General features: G+C 38.3%; 1 long non-coding RNA gene across 5 annotated transcripts; it reads right to left on the bottom strand.

The window, feature by feature from the left end:
* Positions 1 to 7,983: 7,983 nt before the first annotated feature.
* LOC139065849 (uncharacterized) lies at positions 7,984 to 10,771 on the bottom strand. 5 transcript variants are annotated; one of them, XR_011518817.1, is made up of 4 exons: positions 10,393 to 10,771; positions 9,750 to 9,832; positions 8,729 to 9,103; positions 7,984 to 8,652 (listed from the first exon to the last, which is right to left on the bottom strand). It is a non-coding gene; the product is annotated as an uncharacterized lncRNA (long non-coding RNA). The 5 variants fall into 5 exon arrangements; XR_011518816.1 differs by having other exon boundaries at positions 7,984 to 8,649; positions 8,729 to 8,807; positions 8,891 to 9,103; positions 9,750 to 10,764; XR_011518814.1 differs by having other exon boundaries at positions 8,729 to 8,807; positions 8,891 to 9,103; positions 9,750 to 10,763.
* Between the last annotated feature and the right edge of the window lie 1,092 nt (positions 10,772 to 11,863).

Here is an 11,863-nt window from a genome sequence, read left to right as displayed (position 1 = left end):
AGCATAAACACACTAAATCAAATTTAACACGCATGTAAAAACACGATTTGTAACAACGCAAATTCAGTTTACAATCGGGCTTATTCGCTCGGTCAGCAAGTGGCAGTATCCTCGTACACTGCGGAGTAAACTGCCATTGAACGGATCACAAGACGAATATAGCATCTGCACATGCGCGGTAGACCCGATCTGTACGGTCCGACGTTTTCTTTTTTTTTCTTTTTATCTACATTATATTGAAATGTTTCACTATTGCAAACATTTTAATAGATACTTATTATTTTTTAACGTCTTAACAGATACTTTTTTTTTATTTTTTTTTATTTTTTTTTTATTATTTTTTTTTTTTTAATTGTACAGATTCACAAATACAGCGCATATCTTACAACTCAACAAAGTATGAATAAGTACAGTTGGTTAAGAACAAAGCAGCCATCCAAACAAAGAACAACAGCAACAAAAAAAAAAAACAAAAAAAAGGAACATTATAGGTCAGAGATAACAAAACAGCATACAAGTGCATTAAATGACCTTCCATATGAAGTAAAGAAAACAAAGAAAACTAAACAAAAACATAAGTACGCACATACATTCTAGCTACATCAGTTGAAAAGCAACATCAAAAAATCAAGTAAGATCTTAGCCTTCTTTAATTTACACTTATCTAATGAAGCCTTCAACAGAAGGACTTCATTTTTAAAACCAGCAAAATTCGGAGTAATTTTTAAGAAGCGACATTTATGAATAAAAAATTTTGCAACTATACATAAGTTGTTAATCCCAGATTCTAATTTCTTATTTTCTGTTTGTAGGCCAAATCTTATTACTTGAAAGGTTAAAGAAGGGCAATCAATACTTTTAGAGGTTAACCAGTACTGAAAATCATTCCAAAAAGATCTGGAACTGTCACATGAATAAAAAAGGTGCTCTGTAGTCTCAATATCAGTTTTGCAAAAAGTGCATGTGTTCGTATCTATATTGAATTTCTTATGAAGATAGTCCTTGGACGGGTAAATGGCATTTAAAATTTTAAAGTGATTTTCTTTTGCTTTTGGTGGAATTGGAAAAGAGAGATATTTAGTCAAGAACCTAAAATTATAATCTTTAAACAAATATTTTCTTTTTAATTGAGAAGGAAAAAGTTGTTTGGTTAGAATCGTCCTTAAGAATTTATTATTGCATGACTTTCCATTAAATTGACAATCATCAATAACTAAGGATGGTTCACGAATTATAGAGGAAGAATAGGTTAAACTGGCTTTAGCCATCTGAATCATTGCAGGGGGAATGGCTTTCACAACTTTAATGAATTTACTTTGAGTACATGATACGCTATAATTATCTATGAATTTATTGTACGATAATACATTGCCATCATTGTCTAACAAGTGTAAAACTGTCCAAATTCCATGATCCATCCAATCCTTATAAAAAATGGATTTTCGGTTTATCAATATACATCTGTTGTTCCAAATTGAATTTGTATGTGGAGAAAAATTGTGCTTGTAAATCATTTTCCAGTACTGAAGAACCTGTTTATGAAAATTAGATAATTTAATAGGTATTTTGGAAATTTCAAAATCACATTTTAAGAGAAATTCAATGCCACCAATCTTCTCGAAAATTATTTTAGGGAAATAAAACCAAATACTGTTTGAGTTATTTATGAAAGACTGCAACCATTTGAGTTTGATGGAACCATCCATTGCTTCAAAATCAATCGCATTCAAACCTCCTTCTTCAAACGATTTCACTACATCATTCTTCCTAATATAATGTTGTTTGTTTCTCCAAATGTAATTAAAGTTAATTTGATTTATATTAGAGATTAGTCTATTGGAAACATATAAGCACTGTGATGGATAAATCAGTCGAGAAATACCTTCTGTTTTGGTAAGTAAGACGCGTCCAAAGATGGAGAGGTCTCTTTGTAACCAGCTGAATAGGATCTTTTCAGATTTCTGGGTAATATGCTCAAAATTTAGATTTTCTCTATTGTTTGTATTCTTTGATATTATAATGCCCAAATATTTAATTTCAGTTTTAATAGCTATGTTAAGAGAGATACTGGGTTCACAATCATGAATATTTAATAATTCACATTTTCTGATATTCAGGTACAAACCAGAGGCCTTTGAAAATAGTGAGATTTCATTTAGTGCAAGAGGAACCTGTGTCATGTTCTTTAAAAATAGTGTCGTATCATCTGCTAATTGACTTATGATTAATGGGGCTCCCATCAAGTTCAGTGGTTGAATATTTGGATTGTGTTTCATGAAAATAGCTAAAAGTTCTGTTACAATAATGAAAAGTAACGGAGAAGCTGGACACCCCTGGCGGATTCCTCGACTGACGTTAAATCGTTTAGACGTTCCAAAAGGTAAAGAAATAGAACTATTGATATCGGAGTATAACAAAGAAATTAAATCTATGAATTTTTTACCAAAACCAAAGTACTGTAAAGCTTTCAAAATAAAAGGATGTTCGACCGTATCAAATGCTTTATAAAAGTCTAAAAAAAGAATCACTCCATCATCTTCAATTAAGTGATTATAATCCAGTAGATCTAAAGCTAGTCTAATATTATTATGGATAGAACGATTCTTAAGGAACCCAGATTGTGTTTCACTAATAATCTGATCTAAGCCGTCCTTTAATCTGTTTGCAATAACATGAGCCAGAATTTTATAATCTGTATTCAATAGAGTAATTGGTCGTAGATTATCGATTAATCTTTTATCTTTACCAGGTTTGGGGATAAGGGAAATAAGACCCTGTTTCATTGTCGTTGCTAATGTTTCATTGCTAATGATTTCTCTAATAGTTTTGAAGAAAAATTATTTCATTTCTTTCCAGAAGAATTTATAAAAGATGGCAGTCAAGCCATCCTGACCAGGAGCTTTGTCCATTTTCAGTTTGTTTAAGGCTTGATCTAAATCATCTAGTGATATGTCAGAATCACAAATTTCTCTGAATACAGAATCGATTTTTGGAATATAAGGTTCAATCTGATCAAAAAATGTAATTGAATCAGTAATTAAGTATTTAGATGAGTATACATTTGAATAAAACTTATGTATTTCTTCTGCTATAGTCTTGTGATTTGTGCATTCTTCCCCATTTATAAGTAATGTATTAATACATTTCTTCTCTTGCCTCCGTTTCTCCAGATTGTAGAAATATGAAGTACTTTTTTCGCCTTCTTCTATCCATTTTGCACGAGCTCTAATGTATGCTCCATGAGCCTTTTTCTTGTATAAATCATCTAATTGAGCTTGTAAAGACAAAAAGGATTTCTTATCAGCCTCTGACATAAACTGTCTATTACAATAGTTATTTAAATTGTAAAGTAGTTGACTTTCAAACTCCTTTTGTTGTCTACTTTTCATTTTACTAAACGTAATTGAAAATTCTCTAACTTTAAATTTAAAAAATTCCCATCTGTGTGTGTAAGTACCAATTGTTCCATCATTGTAGATTTTATGCAGGAGTTCTTTAACCATTTTAACATACCCATCATCAATTAACAGATCTGCATTAAATTTCCAGTAATCCTTTTTAAACTGTGTTTTATTTTCAGGGTTAAGTTTAAGAGTAGTAATACTATGATCTGTCAACGGGGCTGCTGAGATGGAAACATGTGAAACATATTTATATAGTACAGACGAGCCCAACCACAGATCTAATCTGGACATATTATTACCATTTGGTTTAATCCAAGAGAACTGAGTAACTCCAGGGTGTCTTAACAGATACTCTGGCCCGTAACTATCGTAAAATGCTTCGAGCGGAAGTAGACGCCTGTCGCGCATGCGTGGTACCGATCACTTCTTACGCTGACGCTGGACGACCGTACATCACGTGACGCGTGACAAATTAAAGCAAAGAGCGCGTGACGTCATCAAAGACAGCCGTCTTACCGACTGCACACAACTAGCACACACCACAGTTCGCAGCTAGCCGCTGAGAGAAGAGGAATAAACATGCCTTCTAAAATAAGGGAATTGGAGTCTATCTTAAAAAAGAAAAACGAGGAAATAGCGCTGATGAAGGCGGCCCACAATGAAGAAGTTAAAAAACTTAGAGGGGATCTGAAAACGGCTGAGAAACTTTCTAAATGCTCTAATTTAACTTGGCAACGTACTTTAGACGAGAAAAAGAGTACAGAACAGAAACTGACTTTGAAAGTTGAAGAACTCACAAAGTCATATGAAGACATAAATCGTAAATATAATCGCATTTTAGGGTCGACCTTGTCGAAATGGTCAAAGAAAGTCTCCGATCCAGGAGAAGCTGAACGTATGGTAGAAATCCTGCAACAGAAATTAGAGGAACAACAGCTTGTTGTAGACGAAAAACAGCTTGCTGAAGACAAACTCCTTTCTCAAATTTCTACTCTCCAGGAGACAATCAGAGCCATGGAAAATAAATATCAGACATTGGATAATGCCTTCACGACATTGAGAGAGACAAGCTCATGTAAAGCATTAGAGAGTTTGAAAGAGAGTTTAGACAAATCTACTGGATTAAATGAGTGTTTTCGTCAGAGGACTGAGGATCTGACACAGCAGGTAGAAGAATTATCAAAAGAATTACAGGACTTAAAATATTCAGACAGATTTAACACACCGCTTAGAGTTTGTGAACGTCAACTTGAAGAAGCCAAGCAGAATATAATGAAATTGGAACAAAGGAATGAAGAATTAAAGGTTCAGCTGGACCAGAAAATCACCAATTGTACCTCACAATGCCAAGAAGAAAAGAGGTCAAAAGAAAAGAAAATTCAAATAAATGACACCAAACTTAAGAACTTAACGACAATTCTCAGTAAAACCCGCAATAAAAATAAACAGCTGAACGAGAAAGTCTTGACTGAACGACCTCTTAGAAAAAAATATGAGCTGGAATTGTCTGAAATGAAAATAGATTTGGACACAAGAGTGGACAGGTATGAAAAAATAATTATGCAAATGACAGAAGTTAGGTTGAACCAGTCTAGAGACATAGAAAAACTTCTTCGTGAACTGGATTTTCTCAGAGGAACCAGAAACAATCATTCAACAGAACTCCAAACAAAAGAAAGGAAAATTGCTATCCTTGAGGACAAATTAATGACACAGAATCCAATGTTGGAAGAATGCCAAAACAAGTTAGCTCAGGCTCAACGCACGGAGAAACAGCTGCGTAATGAAATAGCTAAACAGAAAGTGGCTTTAGAAGCAGCTGCCCAAAAGGAAAAGTATTCAAGCACACACCGTGAGCTCCTGGAGGACTACCAGAAGTTACACAAGAAACATACAGAAATCCTGGGACAAGTGGAGCCTCTGAAATTCGAGTTTCTGAAAATGAAGCGAGATCTGACCAGCTGTCATAAAGTAATAGATAGCAGAGTCAAATTTAAATCAGCATTTTTGGATATAATGAGAATGTATGTAGACAGCAAAGATGAAGAGTTGTCCAGGTTTCTAACGTGGTCTGAGGGCCACCAGAATGAACTGGATAACCACAAAAGAGATGTGGAGAGCGTCAGAAACTCATTTGAACATAAAATCATTGAACTCAAAAAGCAGTTTGAATTGACGAAAATTAAATTGCAAGTTGAACTGCAGAAAGAGTGCGCTGATGTTATAGTAGAATTCGCTGAACTAAAGAAAGAGAATGGAGAGCTGAAGAATAAACTGGCTCATAAAGAGTTTCAACTTGCAAGGGCAAGACGGTCAGCCAAGACCAAGCAAGGATGAGTGAATCAAGTAGAAAAGCTCAGGTGGAACATATTTAACAGTGTGGAAACGTCACAAATCAGAAAGCTCATTTTCTCTGCATACACATGACGGTTAAATCACACTGTTGTGGCGATATTTACAGAGAGCAAACGCTTCACTCAGACTATTACCATAAACAGGGTTTTACGTTGTGACCGAATGCCTAAGCGTTCAGATAGGACACCCCGAGTTTGTTCTTATTTTACGCCCAAACCGTTAGGGTATGTTGCGTCCAATTTAGTTTTTAGAATGTTTGATCAAGGTTGAAGTAGAGGGACAATTTTCAACAAATTTGTATTTTTAAATAATTTTCTTGAGCCTTTATGTGCTATAGTGACCCTTTAGAGGGATAATGAAAGGCCACCCAGCCCCTATCGCCCCCCCCCCACGGCCAGAATAGTCCACTTGCAACTTCACCGTTTCCGGTGCGGTCTGCTGAGACTTAGAAAAAATTGAGCTGAGGTTCCTGACGCTGCTGTCTGGCTTCAGGATATTTCCTGCAAGATTTAGATAGTGAACCCAGCTGGTTTGTTTAATTCAGTGATGAATCCCTCTAGTAGACAACTAGGAACGCTGGGAGACGTTTCTACTGGTACCCCCACTAATTATACATCAAAAGGAGCGGCTCGGCCGAATGGTCTAGTTATTATTATGTGAAGAGAGCCGAGTAGTTGATTGCATCAAGGAAGTAACTCCTTGAACCACGGAGTACAAAAAAACCCAAACAAAATAAAAAATACTGCAGCACAAGTTTTCACAGGAAACAGATTATTTCTGTCTCCTTGTGCTGCATGGGGGTTTTCTCTGGGAGCTCCAGTTCGCCCCCAACACTAAAATCACAACACGTTACCAATGGATCTGCTGAGCTGTCAGCAATTAAACAGCATTACCACAAGAAATGCAATTTATCCAGTTTATATTTAGAGTTTGGCATTCCCGTCCCCTTTTACTTTTTTGAGTAACACAGTGCTTCTCATCCCCGGTCCGCTGTCCTGCAAGTTTTAGATTATGAACCCAGCTGGTTTGTTTAATTTAGTGATGAATCCCTCCAGTAGACAACTAGGAATGCTGGGAGACGTTTCTACTGGTAGATTAAGGTGTTAAAAAAGGAGAACGCACAGCGAGGAGATATTCGCTGCTACAAATGGACACTAGAGGATGATAAAAGCAAGCAAAACTGCTCAGTAAGATGAACCTAAACTAAGCAAATGAGACCATAGCCCTGACATCACGTGCGTTAAACCCCAGATGCCGAACAGCCCCCACTATCGCCCCACACACGGAGTCAAACACCTCCAACTCAGAAACCTCGTTTGAAATGCCGTACACCACACTCACAACCATACCATAAACAGGGTCTTACGTTGTGACTGAATAAGCGTTCAGATAGGATTGCCCAAGTTTGTTCTTATTTTAGGCCCAAACCGTTAGGGTAAGTCACATCCAATTTAGTTTTTAGAGTTTTTGAGGGACAATTTGCAATGTTTTCATCTGCTGGTTTTTTTATTTAGTGATGAATCCCTCTTGTAGACTACTAGGAACGCTGGGAGACGTTTGTACTGGTAGATTAAGATGTTTAAAAGAAGAGGACACTAGGGGTGATAAAAGCAAGCATAACTGCCTAGTATCCCTTTAATACAAGTTAGCGCTGATAAAAGGTCTGCTATTAGTTATACTCAGGTCTAGTGGGACCAACCTGATCCTTCCTAATCCATAACACTACAGAATTTCACTCAGTATTTGAACGCTGTAAACATTCTTTCCCTGTTCCTCTTTATTCAAGGCCCTGACCCTGAAAGCCACTTATTGTTCTGCACTAGAAGATTTGAGCTCTTTATAATTGCTATTCACCGGAGGATTTTTAGCCCTTCTTTATTCTCCTTCCGGATGTTAATGTGGCTCGAAGGGCAGAGGGCACCCCCACTAATTATACATCAAAAGGAGCGGCTCGGCCGAATGGTCTAGTTAGTATTACGTGAAGAGAGCCGAGTAGTTGATTGCGTCAAGGAAGTGCCTCCTTGAACCACGGAGTACAAAAAAACCTAAACAAAATAAAAAATACTGCAGCACAAGTTTTCACAGGAAACAGATTATTTCTGTCTCCTTGTGCTGCATGGGGGTTTTCTCTGGGAGCTCCAGTTCGCCCCCAACACTAAAATCACAACACGTTACCAATGGATCTGCTGAGCTGTCAGCAATTAAACAGCATTACCACAAGAAATGCAATTTATCCAGTTTATATTTAGAGTTTGGCATTCCCGTCCCCTTTTACTTTTTTGAGTAACACAGTGCTTCTCATCCCCGGTCCGCTGTCCTGCAAGTTTTAGATTATGAACCCAGCTGGTTTGTTTAATTTAGTGATGAATCCCTCCAGTAGACAACTAGGAATGCTGGGAGACGTTTCTACTGGTAGATTAAGGTGTTAAAAAAGGAGAACGCACAGCGAGGAGATATTCGCTGCTACAAATGGACGAAGTGATGTGGCATCTCCTTAGTTGGTGCCCCTCCACACAGAAACTCTGCGATTGTGTTCTGTTCTCAGCTTTGTATGATTTCCCCAATGATGTTGTGAGGGATGTGAAATGATGATGTTCAGTAAACACAAATGCACATGCAGAGGGTCCCAGTCTCTAATGAGAGAGACAGTTGTGGGAGAGAAGGGTTGTCTTTGTGTGGACGCGTCCTGGGGGCCGTCCTCACTGGTAGTTGGTAAGATGGCCCGCTTCCCTCCTGCACCGAACCAAACGTGGACCCAACCAGAGGTACATCACCAGAGACAGCCATGGTTGTCATCACCGGAGCCTCATCTGCACCAAGTCTGTGGTACGCCTCCTGCACCTTCAGAATGAAGCTGTCATCGGGGAAGCTGACTCCTTTTTACAAACTGCTTCTTGGGAAGAAAAACAAAAGTCAAATGGGGTGTGTGCATGTGTGTGTGTGCGTGCAGTCCAGAAAGAAAAACATACCTTGTTCATTCTACCGGTCTCTTCTCTCTTTGTCTGGCTGATATGATGACCATGTCATTAACTGGACCTGGTTTAATACCTTGTTTCCAAATAAAAACAAGTTTAAATGTTATAACAGAAATATGTATACACATAATAATAGTATCATTAAAAGATTGTAACCTTGGTCCCCGTTTTGTGCCACTGTTGTTCAGTTTCTGTGCAGCTGAACACTGTGTGTGTGTGTGTGTGTGTGTGGGGGGGGGGGGGCCGATGTAAGTTTCAGCTAGGAGAAATGTGCCGTCTGGTAGAGTTGAGCTGCCACATGACATCACAAGGCTGCACCTGCCACACATACACTGGCACCCCCACCGGCTTTGAATCCCTTAGCACAATCTGTTACAACACAGAATATTTGTTAGAGTACAACTGCATTTAAGGAGAGACAAACATTGATGATTAACTTCACTTAACTCATTTTAAAATAGAAGAGTAGAACAAGTAGTGGACAAAAATAAAATAACTGTAAACAATGTTGTGCTTCTGCGAGTCATCTAATGTTTGACTTTCTGTGACATGCTATTTATACAAACTTTACTTACTATATTCTTTCTGGGACACATTTTATCTCTGATACCACATGACACACGTAGTTCAGGCATGTCATTAACCTGTTATCAAACTAAAAGCAATGATATGACTCGCAAAAATGTGACGTTTAAAAACATGAACAGTCTTCTTTTGAACCTGAATCAATCCTGCACTGAACCTGCAGGGAAACGTTTCCCTACACTCAGACGGTGGGGCTTCTGGTTTTTCCTCATTGACCTGAAACACTCGGACCTAACCGTGACCTCTCCTGACTGCATGATTAAAACTGAGAATAACATAAAAACTGTTTTTTTTTTAAATTTCAGACACGAAAAACACGCATGACCTTACTTATCGCTCCAATAACGTTTCCTTATTGTGTTAACTTAGGCTAGTGGAGAGCTAGCGTGTAGCATCTTTAGTAACTCACAGCAGAAGTTTGTTAGCTTACCTTCATAGCTGTGTATGTAGCCGGGCACATACAATACATGTAACGGGTCCCAGGAGTGGTAACTGCCGTCACAAGTAGGTTACCTGTATAAAGCAGGCAAAAGCAGAGTACTGAAGACAGGATGCCTCTCTTTTCCTTCCAGTTCACGTCTCATTTATTTTACAAACTCATGAAATTATAGTCACACGGTTCATTTCTGTTACTCCATTTCAGTTCCTTATAATTTCACTCCAAACAAACAACTTACATCACCCCTCAAGTTGCTTCTCACAGCATTCTAGTCAGAACGTATATTTCATTTTAGGTGACAAACACATTTCTATTGTTGATTACTTTAAACAATCACTCTCTGCCAATAGTTCATATTGAGGTTCTTTTTTACAGTGTATCACTGAATTCAATCATAGCGTGCTATCTGCAATCAGATGTTACCAATCAACCATGCTCTGTGTAAAACAGACTACTGAAACAAATTGATAAAATGTCCATGTGCTATATGATCTTACAGACATCAAAACAGGAAATTATTAACAGGGTTAAACATTTGAACTTTGCCACTCAGTTAAACTATTCTTATAAAACACACTATTTTCTTGTCACTGTCTGTAATACAGTAGAAAAAGTTCGCCAAATACAATCATACTCCTTTTTAATAGCGCTGAGACTCCCGTTTCAGCATAATAGCGGACACACGGAAAACCGTTGTCCCGGTAACAGCCGTTTGTTAGTTTACCGGCCGTTTGACCTAAGATGGCTGCCGCGAGTGAAACCGTTACATATTAAACAGTTTTTTGTTCAATTTAACTAAAGCATAACAACGTGGCACTGACATATATATATTGCTACCAGCTTAATAAAACAACTTTTAAGAGTTTATTCACATTTTCTGACCTGTATAAAGCAGGCAAAAGCAGAGTACTGAAGACAGGATGCCTCTCTTTTCCTTCCAGTTCACGTCTGAGGAAACGTCAGGCGCAGGCATCCCTTTATCAGTCCCCGGAACAACAAATCCATAAACAAAGGTTCCGCTCTGACTTAATGTGTCCATAAATAAAACATAAGCGTTTAAAAGACAAATAATATATATATATATATATATATATATATATATATATATATATATATATATATATATATATATATATATATATATATATATGATCAAGATTTAAATGTGGCAATCCATTTCATGGGTGCTACACGCTCCCCGACAACAAAAGTGGCCCCCGACACTTTGACCAAAAAAAAAAAAAAGATTTTACAAGAACCTCCAACTAGTTCCAAGTTTACTCAACCTACACATGTGGAAACAACCAGCTGGCCCGTACTCAAACAAACATTGGGAAAAGAGGCGGTGTACAGTGGTATGGAGTAAACTGTGTCCCATGGAATGGTGGCAAACTTGGATGTAATTGTCCAAAACTGACAGCAGGAGCAAGGTAACAGTTTGCAGTGTGAACCACAGGATGTGGCTGGTAAGTTGGGTGACCCAAAGATGAGTATGTTAACATTTCTCTTGGTCTTCTCTGTCTAGTAGATCTCCGTGGGTGAATAGAAGGACTCTGTTCAGGCTCCGACATCCCCTGTTGCTGGGGTTCAGGCGGAGGGTATTCTACATCCCCATCAGGAGGGTCAGCTGTCCGATCATCCTCTGGTTGTATTTGATATGGGTATTCCTGCACAACTTCAGGTTGCAAGTCATTCTGCCATGCAACACCTTCACATGCCTCAACCGCCTGCTGCACGGTTCCCTTCTCAGTTCCACTTTGTCTGTACGCTGCCGTTTCAGATGGGGTGCCACTGTGATCATGTGCATTCCCCTCCTGCACCCTTTGTCTTGACCCATTCTGGGTTTTAGTCAACTTCCTTTTAGGAAAGGGTGACATATGAAGCTCTGGGCTCCCCTCCTCAGGGATCATCCGTTCCTCAGGGATTGTAGTCCTTCCTGGCACGGTCCAATTTATTGGTACCCTTAGCCAGTATCGAGCCCCGGATTCCTCATCCGACTCAGATGTTTCTGGTTGGACTGATTTGTCTTGTCTGCCATTGACTCTATCCACGTTGTTTCTCTTTTTCCTCTGTGTCTCTTTGTTGCTGTGTGAGAGGTGTTCCAT

Source organism: Nothobranchius furzeri, unplaced genomic scaffold (genome assembly GCF_043380555.1).
Source record: "Nothobranchius furzeri strain GRZ-AD unplaced genomic scaffold, NfurGRZ-RIMD1 Scf215, whole genome shotgun sequence".
Lineage (NCBI taxonomy): Eukaryota > Metazoa > Chordata > Actinopteri > Cyprinodontiformes > Nothobranchiidae > Nothobranchius > Nothobranchius furzeri.
Note: the sequence above shows the minus strand (reverse complement) of the source record. Positions and strands in the feature narration are given on the sequence as shown.